The 23065-nt window shown below is 34.6% G+C and overlaps 1 long non-coding RNA gene across 1 annotated transcript; it reads right to left on the reverse strand.

Annotated features, from left to right (window-relative positions):
• Positions 1–234: 234 nt before the first annotated feature.
• Positions 235–6054, reverse strand: LOC308188816. The gene is made up of 3 exons (XR_013945793.1): positions 5392–6054; positions 2542–2574; positions 235–1958 (listed from the first exon to the last, which is right to left on the reverse strand). It is a non-coding gene; the product is annotated as an uncharacterized lncRNA (long non-coding RNA).
• Between the last annotated feature and the right edge of the window lie 17011 nt (positions 6055–23065).

The following is a 23065-nucleotide window of genomic DNA, read 5'->3' on the forward strand; positions in this document are numbered from 1 at the left end:
AGTGAATTTTATACAAAAAAAAAAAATCTAAGGCTGTGTCATGTTTTCAACAAGTTCAATGAGCTGCCTTAACAGTTTACTGGTCCCTAAAAAGGCAAATCACTCCCCATTTTTCTCCAGTCTTGGCTAAGTACTCTCATAACTCACCTGTAGTACCTCTGGCCACCAATGGAAATAATTATGAATTTTATAGAAATAAGCCAGAAGGTAAAAAGTAGATAATGGACTTCCCAGTTCATGAGTTTTAGTGTGAAACAAACACTGGTCTTTACCACAAGAAAGGTGACAAAATCACCAATCTGGGACTAGGAGAGGACAGAGAGAAAAGTGAGAAAGAAGAAGCATTGGAAAGCTCATGGGTAAAAAAAAAGGAGCTATTAAATGATTTTAACTGTGCATAGAATAGACAGCCTAAGGACTAGTTTATTTCATATAGAAGTGTTCTTTGTTTATTCAAGATTTCTTTTGATGAAGAATTTCCCTATATCAAAACCTAGGAAAATTTACCCTTGTCCAACACTCAAATCTCAACTCACCCTCACTCTCCTGATACTACAGGGAAAATGAAACGACATACTAAAGCACTAAAAACTAAACTTTTTCACTTGTTTTAAATTTGGCTTTAGTAAGCAGCAGAAAATAAGCAGTAGTGTAACTACCCCAGATAGACAAAAGACAATGAATGTTAAGACTTTTCTGACAGCTAAGGTCACGATGATTCAGTCAGTATCAGCAAATTTTAATCTAGTTTCGTTAATGGCCACCTGCTCCCAAAATACCCTGGCCGCTTGTTTCAGCCCTCACATTGCCAATTGGCCCAAGCATTCATGAAACGGAGCAAACAGACTACCAGATAAAATAAATCAATCCAGTCAAAAAGTTAACCAGAAAATGACTTTTAGCTGGATCAGATCCCTGACATTGTTTACCTCCTGGCTTTCATTAGTGACATTTACATAGGATGTAAAGAACGAAAAAAGCCTTTTGTCATATTTCCTCACAATGGCTATCTAGTTTTCTTGCTGCCTGAACTGATTTGTCCAGAGTGAATATCTGTTCCTCTGCATAGCACATGGACTATAAAAACCCCTAGTCCATACATGGTATTGCTAAATCTGACCAAGTGTTAGGGCCAAAAATTGTGAAGAGAGAAAGATGTAGGTTGTGAGGTAGCTTGTTGTTCTGTAGTTATGGGAAGTAGTTTTGGTGATTAAGGTGTCGATCATAAACGAACCACAATGAAAAAAACAACTAGGCTTTAATACATTTCTTTTCCAGATATTCCATTCCTGATACCAGAGCTCATTTTGATTTTCTTTTAGAAAGAGATTGTTGGTTATTTACTAGCTAGTTGATACTTTGGGTAGGAGGGATGAGATATTGAATGAAGAACAAAATAAAATTCTATATTTATATCATTTGCAGTTTGAATTAGTTGAGAAAACAAAGCAAAGAAAAATAAAAAGTCTCTCCTGCATAATCACTTTAATCCATGGAAAAATAAGACAGAGTTGGAATGAAAGACAACAAAATCATAATTTTACAGTTATCCAGTGGTAATATTTTATGTTCATATTCAAATCACTTTGAAAATAAGTAATACTTGGTATGAAGTGAGTATGTTAGACAGAATATAAGCCTTAAGAAATACAGATTTTAACATTGGTAGAGCCTGTCTCATATACTTAGTTTCTTCTTATTTCCTGAACAAATGGATTTCTATATACTACTGCATTCAGAAAATAAATTTGAACAAATATTCCATAAAATTGCAGCTCATAGAAGTATTAGAAATGCTTCCCTGAACAAGTTGAGAGAAGATATGCAACAGACTGATGACAGCATAATGGTCACACAATTCAATATTTCACTGCAAAATTATATTGCATTTCTCCTGTACTACAGGTGGTCTTGTAAAAATCCAGATGCTCCTACTGGTTTCTATTTTTGTTCACCAGCTGGAAAACAGTGGAAGTAGTTATAACAATGTAAACTCTTTTAACTCAAAACTAAGCTAAGCAGATGACAGGTCTGCAAATTCTTAGTAGAAGTTTTGATAAGTATTTGTACAACAAATGTCAGGCTTGTGTGTGTGTGTGTGTACCTAACAACCTTTTAGCTAGGAGCTTTCATTTGGTCTCACATAAGGAAGTCCAGAAGAAAAATCGAAACTGAATTACAGATCACTGTTTATCAAACAAGCACAGTCTGAAACAGACTGTGTTTGTTAACTAAAAATAATTTTCAAATAATGAGTATAGTTTAAAAAATATAAAAATAACTGCAAACTCAGATAGGCCCAATGTTTTTTCCCTAACTAAATCTGCAGAAGTTTAGTTTACTGGGTTGCCAGTACCTTCTTAAATTCAGTGATTTAATTCTCCTGTCAGCAGGCTATCCTCAAACCCTTTCTTTCTAACAGAAGCTCCAAATATATTAATTTAGTTTTATCTGGGAAGGAAAAAAATAAAATATTAAAAAAAAAAAAAGGAAGAAAAAAGATTGTTCCTTTCTGCTGTAGCTACATCAAAATCTTCTGACCTTCACAATTCCTTGTAGAATTCTGTCAGAGAGCTGCAAAGGAAACAAGAAATTGCCCTCAGCATGGTACTGCTCACATTTCACAAACACTTGAGAAACCTGGATGTAGTTTTCTCATGGGCACACCTTCAACTCATTTCAGACAGCAAACTGTGAGGACTGCTCACAAACCAAAGGAGTAAATTAATTATATGACAAGCACTAATATCTTATTTAAAATGAGTAATCCCCAAATATCAATTAAAAGTTTTCCTTAGTGTTGGAGACAGTTTATATCTTAAAGGACAAAGAAAAAAAATAGCCAAAAGTTACTGTGTGGATAAACTAAAGTATTTTTCCATTAAAATACTTAATAAGATTAAAGCTATTCAACATTCTTCAAGCAGACGGCTTCAGTATTGAAAATTATACATTCATATGAATAAGAAGTTTCCATGGGAGTTTTTTATTCCCATGAATAAACATCTCTGTCATTGTGACAACAACAACAAAAATATTCATATATTTCAATATATTGAAAAACATTAAAAAATACAAAATAAAAACTAGATGATCTTCTTAAACTAGATGATCTTCTTCAGTCTATGCAAAGAAGCAGATCGGTATTAGTTCTCCCGAATCCCAAATTGGTGAGATAGCACAAAAATGGGAAGTTTCCCAAATGGGGTCAGTATTTATGTAAGACCTACATACATATACATACATAGGAAACATGGACATTTCATGCACATTGAGTTATCTATTAAGGTGAAATAGCCAGGGGAAAAAAAAAAATCAGCTTAATAGATAACTCAATGTGCATTAAAGAAACACTGGTTGCAAATTACAACAAACTAAAAATTTCCATAACTTGCTCAGTATTACTTTTCCATCTAGAAGAACTATGAGCCAAACCTGACTTTTCCGTCATCATATACAACATGAGATGTTGCTGCCCTAGGAAGAGAGAACAGGATTGAGTTGTTCCCGCTACAAGAGATGAAGTACATGGATGGGTGAAAATGTCAGAGAAAAACCTACACTGCCAGGCTTTTTACTATCAGAAACTATGAGTCTTAGAGGTTACTTCCTCCCTTGACTTGTATTCACCATTTCTGCTGAGCAGCCTCTCCCTCTACAGTGTCAGCAAATTAGTCTTGTTATGACTCAGAGAGGTCTCTTATTGAAATTAAAAAGCTACTGAGATCAGTAAAAATCTAGCAAAATTTAGATGGCTATGCAACTCGAGAAAGAAATGGACATGTGCTACAATTTTAAATCCAAATATTTTCAAGATATTCTTTACAACAGGGTGACTCAAAATCCAATTTGCATTTTTGTGAATGCTTTTAATACTAATACAAAAAAAATGCTATGATTAGATAGATATCTTTTCAAACGTTGTCTTTGTTAAAACTTTTGTTGAAGACAAGTGAAGAAAATCCGTGTATTTTAAGAATGCAGTGGCAAATTTCAGTCTAAATTATTTATATTTTCAAAGTCATAGACTCTGAAATGGAAGCCTTGAAGATACTGCTCAAAATAATAACAATATTAAAAAAATAAAAATAAAAAAGGCCAGCAATCTAAGCAATCTAGAAATGATTCTTTTATTTCAGTTGGGCAGGTATATTCTTAAAATATTGTGGCATATGAGAGTTTAATATTTCAATATTCATTATGTTTTTTGCTTTAAAAGTGATGTAGTTTAGTGAGCTTACTCATTCTAAAGCTTTGATATGCATTTATATATAATCAGACTGCAAATCTGTCTGTTACTGTATTATTCATCTGAAATAATTAGCATACATGTTTCACAAATGTTCGATATAATTTGACCAATTTTATATATTGTAAGAAAACATATTTCCTTTTGAATTCCTTAACTTTTCATTTCATGGGATAACTTTCTTAGCCTGGATAACATTCCTTCTTCTTTTTTTCTTTTTTTTTTTTTTTTCCCCTAAATTAAACACATTTTTTTAGACAATTATAATACCATGTTCTTGTCATTTTTATGTCAAGAGATACTTGCCATTTTTATGTCCTGGTCCGTTTTTAAATTAAGTAATTCAAATAATTTTAAATTTTCTATTCTTACAAAAAGCTTTGATTTTTTAATGCTTATTTACTTTCTTATTGTCTTTCCCTAAACTTGTCTAATTTTAGACAAGTAGACTAATTTTATCGGTAGCCGATATTGCAGGCAGGATTCCAAATGAGTCTGCATCACTGATTTACATAAAGACCTTTATGGAGTATTTATTCACATCAGAAAGCAAACACAAAATTAGTGTAAACACAATTACAGTAAATTCATTTTCCAAATCAATCTCATAGATATTTTTGCAGCATTAGCAGAGATTTCTGTCTGAGAGCTTCCACTTCTGTTGTGGATCTGTAATTATATGAAGTAAGGCATTATCTCCCAGAACAGGAAAAGTGGTGGAGTAATCTATCTTACTGAACAACATTGTTTGTCAAGTGATGTGTAATACTCAGCTGATGTAGTGATATAAAACTTAAATAAATGGTTTAAAAAAAAAAAAAATTTATATGTTTTAAAAGAAAAAACACGGTTAGTTAGAAAGCACATACATTGTTTCTACTGAAATATTAAGTGTATATATATATTACAACAAAAAATATATACTTTTATTTAACATTTGGGGATTTTATCTAAACAGTTAAGATATCCATATAAATTTCTACTGAGAAAAAATGTTATCTATAATAATAATAATAATAAATAATAATAAAAACTCCCACATAACTCAAACATCACATAGTGACTTCAGTGGTGATTTCTCTTCTAGTATCAACTGCATAAAAAAATCCACTTTTCCTCTCAACACTCGAACATGCTTTTACCTCTGATTAAATTTGCCTTCTCTCAGTATGGGTATTGATATATCCTACAATGTTTTCACAAGAAACACCTTATCTGTCCACTTGAAGACACAATATAAATTCACAGCATCTCACCTCCCAGAAGACATTGCAGCATCCTATTAAAGTAGTCTAATCTGATAAACCCCCCAAACCTGTGAATAAACCTGTGTGATATCTGATGTTAAGATACACTTCATTACTAAACTTGTGGATTCAACTTAATTTTAAATTAAGTATAGCAGAGGAAAAGACCTGTCCTCTTTTCTTATTGTGTAAGAATTGTCAGTGCTTATGGATTCCATATGTATTACTATATGAGCTTCAACAATATTGAAGAACTTTCTGGGTGAGTTCTCATCAGAGAAGTATGCAAATGTATGTTGCATTAGGTGTTTTTGCAGTACTCACTCACTACATTTTTTTTATTGGTTGGAGCCTCTCATTATATAAATTGTATTAATATGCATATTTCATGTAATATTATAAGTCCACAAATATTAATAGTACAAATTATTTAATATATACAAATTTATATAACATGAGACATATTGGACATACCTTTATGTTATTCACAGGCAGCAAATCTGACACAGGCCATTCTTCATCTCAGACCAGATTGCTCAGAGTACATCACTGTGTAACATAATTTGTGCTTAACTGTTCCTAATTCCAGCAGAAGATATCACTAAAGAGGATAGCTGAGAGCACCAGTCAGTTGCTATGCTCTTCCAGCACTTTGTTTGCCATACAGACAATCAATGCACATAGTTGTGGCAGGTTAATTTTAAAGCTGTTTTTGTGCCATCTTCCTTCTGCTATTTTTTTAACTCTTTATGCTCATCAGCTGTTTAATGATAATTGATGTTTTTATATAAGTGACAATATGAAATTTCAACAGACACAATGGACTGTGACAAAGCTCCAAGCTGTCCACATGTAAACTAGAAATAAGAACTTGTATGTTGGTAATTCAACTTTGACCCTTACCTACCAAGCTTTGCTAAGTGTATTGTCATGGTTTTGCCTGGAATAAAGCTAATTTTCTTTGTAGAGGCTCATATAATGCTGTGTTTTGTATTTTTGATGAAAATACTGGTGATAACATACAAATGTTTTAGTTGTTGCCGAGCAGTGCTTACACAGAGCCAAGGCTTTTCCTGCTCCTTGTGCTTCTCTGATAGTGAGGAGGCTGGGAGTGCACCAGGAGCTATGAGGAGACCCGCAGACAGGACAGCTGGCCCAGGCTGGCCGAAGGGCTGTCCCACACCATGTGGCATCATGCTCAGCAATAAAACCTGGGGGAAAGGAGGAGGAATGGGGGGGACATTTAGAGTGATGATGTTTGTCTAACCAAGAAAATGTTACACGTGATGAGCCCTGCTTTCCTGGGGGTGTGGCTGAACATCTGCCTACTGGTGGGAAGTAGCAAATTTGCTTGTTTTGCTTTGCTTGTGTGTGCATATTTTTTGCTTTGCCTGGTAAACAGTCTTTATCTCAACACATGCATTCTCAAACTTTTACCTTTTTGATTCCCTCCCCCATCCCACCTGGGGAGAGTGAGTGAGTGGATGTGTGGTGCTTAGATGCCTGCCAGGGGTATACCTCAACAGTGTTAGCCTGGGTTTGTATAACAAATGAAAACGTGTCTTCTGGTTTGGAGCTGGTACATACCTGGATACAGCAAACTGAAAAATACTTTGTGGGCATTTTAGGGGTCTGAAAAAATGTAAAACTATCAGAGTTAACATCAAAGAAATGAATTTCTAAAGAAATATAGTTTTAGAACGGAAATATTCTTAGCTTGCAAAATTCAGCTAAAATTTATATATCACATAATATATCAATCCATAAATGAAAACAAACTAAATATTATGGCACCCAGTCATTTTTCAAGACTTCTGTAATAAAAACACACAGGTAAATCACTTCATTAGTAAGAGAAGCCACAGAAGACAAACAATTTTTGGAGATTAAAGGAATTATTCCTTTTTTGTTTGGTTAGTAGTACGTGGTTTTTTGTTGTTGTTTGTTTGTTTGTTTTGTTACAGTTACATCCAGAATTGTCTGGAAAGTGTTGCAATATCTTGGTCTTAAAGAAGTGAGTGGGCAAGATACAGGGTGCAAAACATTCCATGTACCATTCTTGGTGTTTTTTCCATACTCCAGTTTGAGATAACATCATAATTTCAAGGAGATTCTCTGTCTAAATAACATGGTGACTGTAACACAGCACAGACTTCCTCACTGGAAAAATCTATCCTCCATCTAATTATATTCTGTTTCGTTATTAAAAAATTCATGCAAATGCATAGGCAAGTTCAGTTCCAAGAACAGTAGAGTCGGGTACATGTTGAAGCCAAAAATTTGTTGACTAAGTCTGCCAAACAGGTTGTGCTGTGCTGTTTTCCATGGTTTTACCAGCTATAGGTGACAGTAGTCTGAAGACATTTGGCACTTTGCTCTATTTCATGATGTTGATGTGCCGGTTCAGTAGACGGATGAAGAAAAATCTTGATGAAATCCAAATAGAACCATTTATTTATTTATTTATTTATTTATTTATTTTCTGCTTGCTGTGAATCAAAGGAGGGACTGAAACAAGGGAAGTAAAGGGATTATATTCTGCCTGGAATGTTTTTCTGTGGAGTATTCTGTGGACTTGCATATAGGTATATATAGAGAGAGATGTAGATAAATATGTGTAAATTGTCATAAGAAAACATGAGTCCACATGATTATTAATATAATTCTAAGTTCTGTCTTTTTCTTTAACTGTGCTAATGCAATTTAGATATCTGAATAACTTTCCACATCATAGAATTATAGAATCATAGAATGACTCTAGTTGGAAGGGACCTTAAAGATCATGCAGTTCCAAACTCCCTGCCATGGGCAGGGATGCCACCCACTAGATCAGGTTGACCAAGGCCTTGTCCAACCTGGTCTTGAAAACCTCCAGGAATGGGGCATCCACAGCTTCCCTGGGCAACCTGTTCCAATGTCTCCCTACCCTCTGAATGAATAATTTCCTCCTAACCTTTAATCTAAATATTCCCTCTCTTAGTTTGAAACCATTCCCCCTCTCCTGCCATTATCTGACTGAGCAAAAAGTTGTTCTCCACCTTTTTTATAAGACCCTTTTATGTATTGAAAAGCTACAATAAAGTCACCCTGGAGACTTCTCTTCTTTAGGCAGAACAGCCACAGCTCTCTCAGTCTTTCTTCATAGGAGAGGTGCTCCAGCCATCTGATCAACTTCTTGGCCCTCCTCTGAACCTGTTCTAACAGTGCCATATCCTTCTTGTGCTGGGGGCCCCAGACCTGTACACAGTACTCCATACTCCATGTGGGGCCTCACAAGGGCAGAGTAGAGGGATAGAATCACATCCCTCCACCTGCTGGTCACTCCTCTTTTGATGCAGCCCAGGATGCAGTTGGCCTTCTGGGCTGCAAGTGCACACCACTGGCTCATGTCAAGCTTTTTGCCCACTGGAACTCCCAAGTCTTTCTCTGCTGCTCTCAATGAGTTCTTCTCCCAGTATGTACTCATGTCTGGGATTGTCCCGACCCAGGTGCAGCACCTTGCACTTTGACTTGTTGAACCTCATTCAGTCCATGTGGGCCCACTTCTCAAGCTTGCCCAGGTCCCTTTGGATGGCATCCCTTCCTTCTGTTGTATCAACTGCACCACTCAGCTTAGTGTCATCTGCAAACTTGCTGAGGATGCACTTGATCCCATTTTCTATGTCATTGATAAAGAAATTGAACAGTATTGGTCCAAACGCAGACCCCTGAGTGATACCACTCATCACTAGCCTCCACCTGAACACAGAGCCATCGAGTGTCATAGTGGCAACTCTTACTATTTTTTCCTTTAAGAGCCTTATGTTTAGAACAAGTCTGTGTTTGTTCTAAGGTAATAAACTTCTTCAACTGAACATAGCAGCCAAGTCTAATGTTATGACTTCCAAACCTCTGAGTCCTGGGCATCTCAGATGATTTAGTTGTACCAGTGTAAAATAATTTTTTTAATGTGAGTTTTAATGATTTGTTGATATACTTCCTTTTTGGATATTAGCTAGTTGATTTTTGATGCACTCCACAGTACTACCATACATATTTGTCCAACTCCCATTGTTGCACACTGGAATTTCTAGCAAGATAACTGAAGAAACTTCACTGTACTCACTTTTCTATCACTATTGTGATGAAAAGAAGCAATTTTCCCACCCAAACATTTCTTGGGTTGGTTTGAACTATATTGAGGCTATTGAGTCAGTGATAATTACAAGCATTTTAGCTAATATAGAAGAGCTGTAACCTTGAGAAACAGTCAACAAATCATTTTGAACTATTATCATTCTGCAATATTCAGACACATTTCAAAGATGCCAGTTAAAAAATAAAATTCTGATCTTCTTGTAATTAACAAAGTAAAAAGTATCTTTGAATAGTTACGTTACTGCTAGAACACCTTCTGAATGTCAAATTTTGTCAAAGGTCAGTATTCTCAGTGGGATCAGTGTGTTTTTACTTCCTGAGCATTTTTGCAGCATTCTTGGGGAATATCTACCTCTGTTATCATGAAATTTGTTCTTAACTCTTGTTTTTCTCAATCATTCTATCTTTCTGAAAATTTGTCTCTGAGTTGTTAAGTATACAGAAACACATAGGAACAGTCTTCTGTCTCTTGCATAGGTTAGCAGAAGTAATTAATAGTCCCATTATTCCTTTTTCTTATGATCTGCAGAATTCAAAATGCTGATTTCTGCAATCCCGCAGAAGTATGTCTATTGAAGATATATTGTGAAAGGGAATATTTGTGATAATGCTCACATTCTTTTTAAATGTTCAGAATAAATTGTCAGAATTAAAATAAATAAATAAATAAATAAATAAAATAAAAATTAAAAAAAAAATAATGCTTGTATGCTAGCTATCTTATATGGCAGATATACATGAACTATAACCAGCAAAAGGGGGGGTTAAATTCTATCAAAGACTTTTCTGTAATACATGTAATTGTATTATTAATACTGATTTCACATTTATTATATATCAACAATTCTGTGTTTATTCTATAAAATTTAATTGCAAAACTTAAATATAATTTTGACTAAAAAGAGATCTACTTTATGACCTTATGTGAAAGTCATCTGATATGCAACAGTATGAAATCAAGCAAAAACAGAAGATTCATGGAAACATTCAGAGTTCTCTTTCTGTGCAATGAAACCATCAATTCCTGTAAAAGTGAAACACAAAAGAAAATGGGACCTAGTTCTATGCAGAAAAACAGAAGCTGAATATATCATCAGCTTTTTTAAGTAACCAGTATTAGAAGCTGTCATAATTATTTCCTGAAATTTCAGATAAGTGGTCTCAAGAAGTAAATTATTTCCTTGCTGTAAGATGAATTAGAGGATATAAGTCCAGGACATTTTTGTCTTAATCTAATGTACTGATAAATGTAATATTCTAAATTACCTACTAATCTAATTTATTAACATGCATGTTGAACAAGATTATTATATGGCAAAACAACCTTCAGTATCTGATTACAATTATCCAACACAAAGATCGAAGAGAATGATTCATCTGTCTTCAGATAGAAAGCAGTTTTTCCCTTTCTCTTCTAAAGGGTATGTCTCCACCTCATTGACTTACGTGATTTAACGATTAAATGATGTGCCTAAGACCATAAAATAGATTTCTGGAGGACAGCCCAGGTCTTATAATTCCACAGACCTGTTCTTATCAGAAACCATCCTTCTACTCCTTATCTAGGTTTAGACCAATATCCCCAGCAGTTCACCCTGTTTTGGGGAAATCTGTGGGTTGAAGACTTGCTTGGTGCTGCTTTCATTCAAATCATACCCTGTTGCCTTTCAGCTCTAATTTCAGCTATGCAATGTATGTTGTCCCAGCTCTTTCCCATGCTACAGAAGTTAAACTTCAATGAAAAAATGTCAGTTAGATTTAGCCATTAATTATTAATCTGCCAAGAGAGAGATTTCTTCTGTACACAGGCTCTTACTTTCATATGTTAGTTCTAGTGAGGTGATTGCTTCTCTATCTTTTAGTCTATCTGCTGTTTCTGATCCCAAATTCCACTTGGTAGCAAATCAGACTATTTGCATATTTGTAATCAGACTGAAATGTCCATAGACCAATATGACTGAACTATGGTAGAGCCATTGTAAAACACTCATTCAAACAAAGACTGGAAAAAGGCTAACAAATACACAGTGAAATCTTACTGACAAATAGACAAAGCAATAATTAACTATCTCCTTCCACCTAGCTATAATTATCAGGAGCAGAACTAAGAGTTATAAATCATTCTAGTTATCCTCTGTTTTGACATTTAAAAACACACACAAAAGTTTCTCAGTAGACAGTACGTTTAAATAGCCCCTCCTTCCTGGATTATTATCATATATTGTCATAGACTGTCATCTCTCAAGAGAATAGCTGCATGGCAGCAACACTACATTTCTAAATAATACATCAAAGTGGAGTTTGTCATTTACAGCCATTATTGTACTTCTGAGTAGATGAGTTGTAACTCTACCTTCTTATTAATTTAAGATTTCAATATTCACCTTAGGTAGCAAGAAAGGGTACAGAGGAGACCTGTGAAAGGAAAGATGTCTGAAGTAAAGAATTGCTACTGTACAAAATACAAAACAAGACTAAAGTATTCCTATGGAGTCTGTAGGTAGAAAGAAAGATGATTTTTACCTGGTAACAGAGTGACTTATGTCTTTCCTGTCTGGATAACTAAGGCAACATAGAGGACATGTAAGTTTATCAATTGTTTTCATGTCATGATTTCATGGATTAGGGATTATGTAACATAGCATCAAATAAACAAAACAAAATAAAGACCAAACTTGGAAGCTTTTGTCATGAGTTGTAAAAGGAAAATATACAAATACTTCCAAGAATATATTAAAGAAATAATGACAATAAAGTATTGACTAACTTTGAGCAGCTTTCTTGAATATAAAATACACTTACAAGATAGTAACATCTTCATAGAATCATAGAATTGTTTGGGTTGGAAGGGACCTTAAAGATCTTAAAAAAGGGGATCTTAAAGGGACCTTAAAGATCATCCCGTTCCAACCTTCCCTGCTGTGGGCAGGGACACCTCCCACCAGACCAGGTTGCTCAAAACCCCATCCAACCTAGCCTTGAACACTTCCAGGGATGGGGCATCCACAGCTTCTCTGGGCAGCCTGTGCCAGTGCCTCACAACCCTCATAATAATTTCCTTGTATCTAATTGAAACCTACCCTCTTTTAGTTTAAAGCCATTACCACTTGTCCTATCACTACATTCCCTGATGAAGAGAATGACAGAGAACCTTCTTTCTCTCCGCTTTTTCAAACTGACATTGAAAACTAAGTAATACTTAGTATTTTTGAAAAATTAAAAATTTTATTCCATACTCTTAAATCATTTATATTAATGACACCACATATGGATCCTTTCAACAGGTTCTCAAAGATAGTAATCATTTACGAGCACAAGTCTGTCTCATTTTCACAAACATTCCTATGGGTCACAGACTTAAACATGTATTCAACACAAACAGAGCAGGATGAAATTAAAAAAAAAAAAGTTCAATGATTGTTTCATTTCCATTTTAAATAATTTCCCAAGGAGAACATTTTTTATTTCCTGAAACTGGTATTTATAGTTCATTCACAAGAATAAGTGTCAGGCTGTATCTACCTTGACAGGAGCAGCTGGGCTATGGAAGAGGTCCTCTGGCTTCTCCTCTGGGAGGAAGAGGAAGCAACAAACCAGAAGACTCCTAAAAGTCAACTGCTTGAACTTCCACATTATAGGCAGAGAGGCCATGGATGAGGGAACCAGCTAAAACAGAAGTTTCATTGATGGTGAAGTTATGAATCAAATGGGAAATCCCAGGGCAGAGCGGATTTCAGATGGGCATGTAAAGAAAGCAAGGTGGGTAAATAAATGATGTGACACTGGCAAAAGAGACACAATTTAAGACTTGGAAATATTCTGTTAAGTACTGATGACTCCCTTCTCTTTGTTGAATTCTCTCAAGATAGAGGCAGAGGGGGATGGAGGGGATGAGGTAGAGAGAAAATAGAAACATTAGTGTTTGTTAAGCCATGACTCCACATAATCCTACTCACAAAAAAAAAAAAAAAAAAAAAAGTAATGGGAAACAGTTTAAAGCTAGAAATATACTCAGAGAAAGTAAGGTGTTAAGGCTTATTATCACTGTGTTTTTAACATAAGTGAAAAGTTGAATGCATCTGTAGAAGCTGTTAGGAAATTCTTTCTTCTCAGCTTTTTATCTCTAACTCCATTGTAACTCACATTACACATATGTACAATTTTAATTTCATCTCAGAACAACAAACTGATGGTCTAAGATAACTATACATATACTAATCTCAACAGAAAAATGTCATTTTCATTAAAGTTAATATTTCAGGTATGCTACAAAAGCTCAGAGATAAATGGAAGTTTTATGAATGTTACCAATTTTCCAGATATGAAAGAGCTAGCAGAAAAGCAGATTGTGGGCAATTACAGGCATTTTATGATGTATGCATTATTAGATATATTAGATATAGCTCAGACAGCAGAGCTGAGGTTGCCTGTGCAGTGCAATTTTACTGGTGTGAAAGCTAATTTAGGGCAGGGTTCTGAAAGCGTGGTTTCAATTTTAAAGCTCAACAGGGACACAGGATATTATTGGCTACTATTCTGCCTACATGACATGAAGAGCACTATACGTAATTAAAATATTTCCAGGAAGCATCAGAAGACCACTGAGCACACCGTGGATCTCTTGAACCTCATAGAGGTTCAAAATATAAAACATGTAGAAAACTTGTGACTAAGACATATATTAAAAAGGAAAAGAGAAAAACAAACAAACAAAACAAAACAAAAAACACTCTTGTAGCTGTGTCTTTGAAATCTGTTTTAGAGCAGGAAGATGAATTCAATGAAATTACTAATTATCATTGAAATTGGTAGAGTGCAAAGAGCTCAAATTTTGAGTATTTTCCCATTGTAGCACTTGAGCTTCCAATGTCAACAAGGATGTTTATTCTAGAGTACCCCCATCAATCCTATAGTCATCTGTGTTTCTTTGTAATACAGATCTCTGAGTTTTATATTAGACAAGTTCTTCAGTACACTGTCTAACGCATGTGTATTTCCTCATTACAAGATGAAATTTGTACAGCTGTATGTAGTAAAAGAATTTAAATAATGAAGTACATATGACTGAACACAGCAAGCCCACTTTAATTTAGAATACTATTTAGGTGTGGGAAACTTTACATACACTTTAAAAAGTTTGTGCTAAAACAGATTGAATTTTGGTGGGAAAGAAGAACAGTGTTATTTCCTGGCAAAGTGCATTAAGATGTCCGAATTAAATAATGATAGTAATAAGAAGAAAAAGACATATATATATATATATTTATAATTTTCTGTATAAATTCTGAAATAAAATGGGATATTTCACAGAGAGACTGAAGATTGTCTTTCACTCTAATGCAAGTTAGCTACTTTCCTGAAATATAAAGATGTGTTCCAGTGACACTCTTGATTTATGAGTTAGCCCTTTAACTTACTGAAATATGAGGGATATAGAAAGATAATCTAAAATTAGGTGACACATCACTATATTTCTATATGAAAACCTGGCCTATAAGCACAGAAAGGTAAAACTTTGAGGATAAAAGCTGTACCTGTAGATGCTATTAAAGAGAAAAATCTTAGCAGCAGGCACAGTAATTGCTGGAGGATGAAGATAGTACAGTTAAACAGAAAATCAATGGTAACATTTGTGCACAAAGTGACTTATATTACATCTTGTCAATGGACCTTAAACCTAATTGACACTCAAAAGGTCTTTCCTTTCCAGTTCATCTTTCTGGTTTATTTCTGTGTTAAAAAAAAAAAAAAAAAAAAAAAAAAAAAAAAAACCACTTCCAGATAATATACTATCTGACAGTCTGACAGTCTCAAAAGCTTTTATTGCGTAGGTCTGTATTTTATTTTGTTCCAAAGGTCTCTATCCCCACTCAAAAGAAAGAGGTATATCTTAAGTAGGTTAATATGAAGGAAGATTTTGGAGAGGACAAGGCAGACAGTGGACCTAGCAAGTTAGGACCAGCACAGTAAAGGCTTAAGTTAGCACATTCAGCAACACTGAATGCAGTGTTTAAATCCCCTGTTCCTGTAGCAGCCCTGAGTCCAGCACCAGAACTCCCTGTGTGATACGTGGAAAGAGTTACGTGTCTGATGATACAATTGATGGCTACTAGTACACAGAGAAGAGTAGTACTAACAAATCCAGTCAGTGGGAATAATGAAGAGCAGTTGTAATTTAAATCATGCTCCCCTGAGCCTTCAGGCTATGCACTTCCATGCAGACCAGTGGCAGGTCAGAATGCAGTCTGGAATTCCTCAAAGGGGCTGAGGACATAGCATTTAAAATGATGCAGTAGGGCATTCATCTCAAATTAACAAGGAGAAGAGAGATCTAGACTCAATTACATCTGCAGTTGGGACAGATTTAAGCCCACAAAAATGGACACATCTACTAGTTTTAGTATATTGGGGGAAACAGAAAATATCCCAGTTTAAGCATTCTGAATAAACTTATAACTAAGATAAATCCTATTATTTAGGATCTATCTCACACAGACAAACTTTTGCTGGAGCACAGGCATGAGCCAATTCTGAGTATTGGCTTACTAGTGAATGTGTACACAGACATAGAATTTAAAGATTTTTGGGAGAAAACATTCCTCTTCCGCTCGAGATACTGTTGAAGGAAAGATAAAATGGATGAAACATAGTCAAGATATGCTGTAGTTTCAATGTAAGCAGCCCAGCTTGCTGAGTTTATTCTTCTGCCTGAAGTCTGTACCAACAAGTAGAAAACTTCCCTTAGCATTTTTCATTTCCAAACACGCAACCCATCTCTTGTAGCTGTAAGCTGGAAAACCTTGTTTCCTACCCATACCAGAAATGAGGACTTCTTCTTTCTTGAATGAAGTCTTTCCTCCACTTTGTTTCCCAATACGTACTTAACATTGATCAGCTAGCTATCTGCAGTACCAATATCACATCTGAACTAATCATTGTGCTTCAGAAAGAAAATAATAATAATAATAATAATAAATAATAATAATAAAATAAAATAAAACAAAATAAAGGAAAGAGAGGAAAATAAACTAAACTAACCAGCATTTATTTACCAAAAGGTAAATATATTCTCACTCTGATTACAAGAGGATAGCACAATAAACAGATCACACATGCATAATAAGCAAGAACGGGGAGTACTGAACCTTAATATCGAGTATGCAGGAGCCACTGAACTTCTCCTACATCCTTCATTACCTGCAACCTAGCAATTAAGTCTTTTTTTTCTCAGATTTAAAAGGAAATATATATATAATTTATTTCTCAAATATCTGTAATAAATAAGAAAAAATGTAAGGACACAACCTTAAAAGGGACCTGAATTGGCTCAGGAAAAGCTTCTCCATTTCTATTAACAGCAGACATAGACAAATCATATAGCAATATTTCAAAATTTCTGTATTGCAATGTTCTGAGCACATTAGCCAAGAAAGAATTGTTTGAAGGTATTCAGAAATTAAAACAAACTTCTGCTATTAAATGTAACTTTCCATTTAGGAAATATAAAATCAGAATAAATGGAAGGGAAATATCTCTTTTTTACCCCTGCATGATGGAAAATACACTTTTGCACATTTGGTTTTGTCTTAATTTAACAGTAGCTACAAGATCACTGAATTAAGTGCCCTACCTCTACTGTATTGATTCTACGCAATGCAGAAGAGCTTCTGGGCACGTTTAAACTTCTGCAACAATAATTGTATTTCTGTGTATCTCAGAGGAATATTCCCACTGATCTCAGTAGTAATTCGCCTTATCTAACAAATAGGAGTATATAGGTGATTTCGAACTGCACTAAAATTAAATAATGCATGGAATATACCACTCAACTAACGATATCAGTATGCATTACTGTTAAAGCCTTCGGTTACATTTTGTATGTATCAGATAAATTTGTTTAATTCTAATATTAAAGTAAATCTGATGAAGGATTTACTGAGTTCAAGGTCTGAAATCTATACTCAGGTTAATTGATATTGATTTGTAACTAACATCAAATCCAACAACAATGATATCACAATGGGTGACAACATAAATTAATGAAATTATTCTGTCAGATCTAATGGCAACACAAGATGTAGCGTTCAATTTGCCTAGAGAGCTTTTTAAAAAATATACATATAAAACTATGGCTACAGTCATTTTGCCATCCTTTCCTGTAGTAATTAAATGATTTTGGAGAAGAAAATATATCAATGGGAATTTCTAGAGAAGTTTACAGTCTGTTCAATGGATCAAAAACAAGAACTGAAACGTGTCTTGATTAGAGTGTAGGAACACGTCCAGGAGGACAAATCTGTAGGTCCTAACAACAGATCTAGCAGAGTAGTTTGGTGAAGAAGCAAGGTTCCAAATCTGCTCTACATCAGGATATTTCAGATACATTTTAGTATTAAGCATGCAAAAATATTCACGAGTGAATTTATCTTTCCCAGTAATAATGGAGAAAGATGGATTTCTTGCGCACTTGAATGCCTCCAAAATTATAAGTTTCCAGATAAAATATATTATTTTCCTCCAGGAAAGTAGGAAACTTAAAGCTCAAGATTTGTGTATACACTATTAAGAGTGACCAGTATGATCAGCATTCCTGAAGTGCCTGTGAATTTGGTGAACAAGCTTAGAATCTTAGAATCTTTTAGCCAGTATAAATTTGATAATTTTACTTCATGTTCAGACTATTTCCAGTGTGCAGTTAATTTATGTTGTCTTGCAGACAGATTGACTAATTAACAGATGTTCAAGAAATAAAATATTCATACTTTTTAAGCATCAAATAAATTGGAAGTATACAATTAAACAGTTGGAAAAGGGAAGAGAAGCCAAGGGGAAAGGGGGGAGAATCTAAGGCTGCCAGCAGCAACTCAAAAGATGGGAGAGCTCCAGTAAAATAAATAAATAAGTAAAGTAAAAATATCAATTTGAAATTATCAGTCTATGTGGAAAACATGAAAATATGACATTTTCAGTGAATTTAGGTTTAAGATGAAGAAATAGGAGTAATTAGGTGTTTAATTCTTCTTCCCTTGTAAAACACATTAGCTTGACTCCAAAGAAGACAGTCTTGTTAAGGATAAATTATATTGTTTTGTCATTATGAAAACAACCCATGTCGTTCCAGCTCAGGAACCTCAGTCTCTAGCTGCATCTCATGTTGCTGGAATTGCTTTAGGTCAAAACCTGTCTAGATCCTAGCAAATGGAGGGAATGTGGCAGCAGCAAGACCATGGTCAGACCATTTCTTTCTTTCCACATGAAGCAGACTGTAAACTCATATTCAAATGTATCTGGACTGACAATGCGGTCTGTGCAAGACTGAAAAACCTATCTCAGAAGCTATTTAAAGTCCCCTTTGCTATTTGTGTTGTTTGTTGCAAGGGCTGGATCCCCCCAGTTCAACACAGAACTGGATCCCATGTCTTTACCTGCCACAACCATGAAAGCCAGTCTATTCCATTATACTGTCCAGTGGACTGTGGACTGCCACAATAAACAGGAGCAATAAAAGACATCTGAAACACATACTAAGTCTTTCTGAACCTAAGTCTTTCTGAACATGTCTTCATCAGGTCTTCTTGGAGAAAAAAAAAAAAAAAAGTGGTTACACAGAAAAGATTTTCTAGGTGTTCTAGCTTAATTAGTCTTATAAAGCAAAGCATAAAACTTCCCAAAGCGTTGCAAACAAGATCACTACTGCCCTAATCTCCTCTACTCAAATACTGCCTACACAGTAGATATTCATATGGCAATATACTTACATACATGGAAACCCATATTTGGGTGGTATTGAAAATACTTTCTTCTGTAGATAAGACCAAAGATACATTCTCTATAAACATATTTTGACGGTGAAATTTTTCTCTTAGTAATGAATGAAAATTAAAAATAGAGTGATCAAAATTACAACTACATATGCCACAGGGAATCATAGCAAGAACAGAAAGCACTCTTGATAATTATCTGACTAATGGAAAGATATAAGGCTGAGTTATTACTCTTGGAAAAGGATGAAAAATTCTTGTATATGTACAATCTTAGCTTTGAGAGGCACTGAATCTTAAACTTTTATTACTTTTCAGTTGTTTTTTAAAAATAAAATGCTGAACTTTCTTCTTCATTTGGTTCATACCTTAAAGTCATCCAACAAAGAAAAATTGTTCATTATAAAAATTATTCTTACAAGCATTCCTGAGAAGTAATTAATGTTGGGGGAAAAAGTTTCTTTTCATATTAGAAATTCAAGTTCTGTTTAGAAAAATGGTTTTGATTGAATATTGCAAATACTGTGACAACAGAAAGATTCCACAAATATATACATATATATATATATTTATAAGCCAAGAAGAAACAACTTTTGTGAGAGAGTTCTGTACTATTTGCAACTTGATCAAAATATGTTGCATTGTTGTAGGAAAGACACAAATATTATTTGTACGTGTAAAGAAAAAATAAAAAGTAAAAAGGTGGTACAAATAATAATTATATTATATTCCATGTGTGAATTCCACGTGAAAATGCAAAAAGCCTCTTAAATAAGATAAATTATGCCCTGCATTAATGGGACTCGTTTTGTGCTCCTGCCTGCCAAACACCTGCTGGTAGAGCAAGAGTGCTGACTGGTTAAATTGATTAAACACCCATGTGGGGAAACTGTGTTGTTTTTTTAAGATCCAGAAATATAACAATTCACTTGGTGAGTGACAAATTGTTTTTGAAACAAATCATATGTTTAAGATGCTGTAATGTGAAGCCGGGGGGGGGGGGGGGTAATAATGACATCAGAAAATTTCACATTTAAACGTCCTCTGGCTTTTTACTTTCTCTACTGAAGTGAGGGAAACTGTAACCTGTAGACTTTCTTATACTGATTATTCTGTGAAGAAGTTATAAACAATTCTTACTGCAGTATACAATATAGTTTCACAGATTTGTTATTTTACTTTCTATGCAATTATATGTGCCATCAGGATGATGAAATTCATGTGACAGGGAATATAATTTTTATAGTTATACCATCTCCTTAATTCATCAGTGATGTGTAAAACAAGGTTAATTTTGCAGGAAAACTCTCAGTAAATGTAAAAGAAATAGCACTAACTCATGGAAACTTTCATCTACTTTGCAAGTTTAGAAAAATTATGGATTTATGCACAACAAATCACAACAGAACTGTCATAGATCCATGTGGAAAAACAGAAAAACTACTAAAAAGAATTTTTATTAACTGAATTACTTTGAATAATAGATGGTGTAATAATAGTCCATGTTGCCTCAGTGTGCTAGTTACTAAGGAAAGTTTTTAGTATTTATATTACATATGTTAGTGCTGTTTGTTAATAGTGGATCTGTTGAAATTTAGAAATATGATTTGCAAAGGTGTTGTGTGATTTCACCCATTTAGGCAGCTCAGCACCACCCAACTGCTCACTCATTTCCCCCCAGAATGATGAGGGAGAGAATTGGGAACGTAAAAATGAGAAAGCTCATGGATTCAGACAAAGACAGCGTAATAGGTGCAGAAAAAGCTGCACAGACAAACAAAGCAAAACAAGGAATTCATTCAGTTATTCCCATCAGCAGGTTCAGCCATTTCCGGATAAACAGGACTCCATCATGTGCAATGGTTTCTTAGGAGGACAAATGCCATAACCTGAAATGTCACCCCTCCTCACCCTTTCCCCCAGCTTTTATGGTTGAACATAACATCATATGGTATGGAATACCCCTTAGGCCAGTCTGGGTCAGTTGTCCTGGCTGTGTCCCCTCCCAGTTTCTTGTGCATCCCCAGCTTCCTCGCTGGCAGGGAAGCAGGAAAGTCTTTGACTCTGCAATACCTAAAACACTGGTGTTTTATCAACACTATTTTCATCACAAATCAAAAACATAGTGCCATACTATTGGTAATAAATAAATAAATAAGCAAATAAGCATAGAAACAATAAAATAAATAACAGCTTTATCCTGTCCAAGCCAATACAAAATGACAGATACATTGCACATTTGACATATTTGTTTTAAAGAAACTATTAGTCTCTTTTAGAAGAAATTTCTAGAATGATTTTTATAAAAATAATAATAAAAAAGGAAATTTACCTTTGTTCTGATCTTGCTCATATCTTGCGAAGAGCACCAGCAGAGAAAATATGCTCCCTTTGATTGGACTCTTAACACCAGTGCTTGGATACATTATTTCTTCCATAAATATAATTTGTATTGTAATCGAGACAAAGAAATCTTTCAAGGAAAGGAGTTTTCCTTTGTGAATTTTTTACTCCTTTATATGTGTTTCTTCAGTCTTTAAAATATATTATTAAAAATGAATAAATCAGAGAAAAAAAATAACATTATACTTTTTGAAAGTCATCTCTGCCTTTCACATGCAAATTTTAAATGGAAGTAATTGCTCTTTAGCTCTCTTTTCCATTTTTGGTGTGGTCAAACAGATCAGGAAGTGCTTTACTGTTATGAGTGCTTAAGAAAGATAAAGGCCTGTGTGGTCTGAGGAGACCATAAATTACATAGACAAAAGGATCCATGTGTTGTCACTACTCTTCTGAAGTGCTCTTTGACAGAAGTGGTTGTGCTAGTATTGATGTTATGAAAAAAATCAATGGATTCTCAAATTAATAAACCAGAAATAAAACATTTCTTACTTCACTAAGTAGGTGTGTTATGCCCTAAGTTACCTGCTTCATTCAGAGGTGTTGTCTAGGCCAGAACTAACAAAGTTCAATAGTGCTATTCCCTTTGTCTAAGTTATGTGTCCATTTTGCCTATGTACTGCAGAATTCATTGTCATTCTTTTAAATCATTTCTTGATTTTCCCTGTCTAAAGCCACTCCTTCTGTCATGAAATCATTGACTGGCCTGCACTTTAGAGAGCATTATACATATCTCTGGAAAAGCGTTTACAGGATGCTGTGGAGGCTTACGTGATAAATCACTATTTGAAAGAAGGTCATTGGCAGCAAAGTGCAGACTGATAGATATTTAGATCTAGCAAGGCATTGAAATATTAAAGGAATGTGTGCAACCCATGATTTGAAGGCTGGCATTTAAAATGAAGTTCACTAATGCCTTTTCCTTTCCATGTGCAATTTCAACCTGTGACTGAGCTCAGTGTTTATTAAAGCTATCACTCAGTTAAATGTGAGATAACAGAGACAACAAGAGGGAAGAGGGGGAAAAGGTAGATCTGGAAGATCTCTGGAGAATTTAAAGCAATTTAGTAAAACTGCTGATTTTGAAATTCTTAAAAGTTAAGGCTGAAAAAGTTATTTAAAACACTTATGAAAAAATATCTCTTCTGCATATAAGCTGTGTGAAACCCAAGAAGGTTACACCAAAGCAAGTGCAAAGTATTTAAAGTTGGGGAATAATTTGCCTACTTTCACAGTGAGAAGTAAATATTTAAAGTAGTATTTCTCACCAT

This window comes from Anser brachyrhynchus (genome assembly GCF_964034855.1).
Source record: "Anser brachyrhynchus genome assembly, chromosome: 2".
NCBI lineage: Eukaryota > Metazoa > Chordata > Aves > Anseriformes > Anatidae > Anser > Anser brachyrhynchus.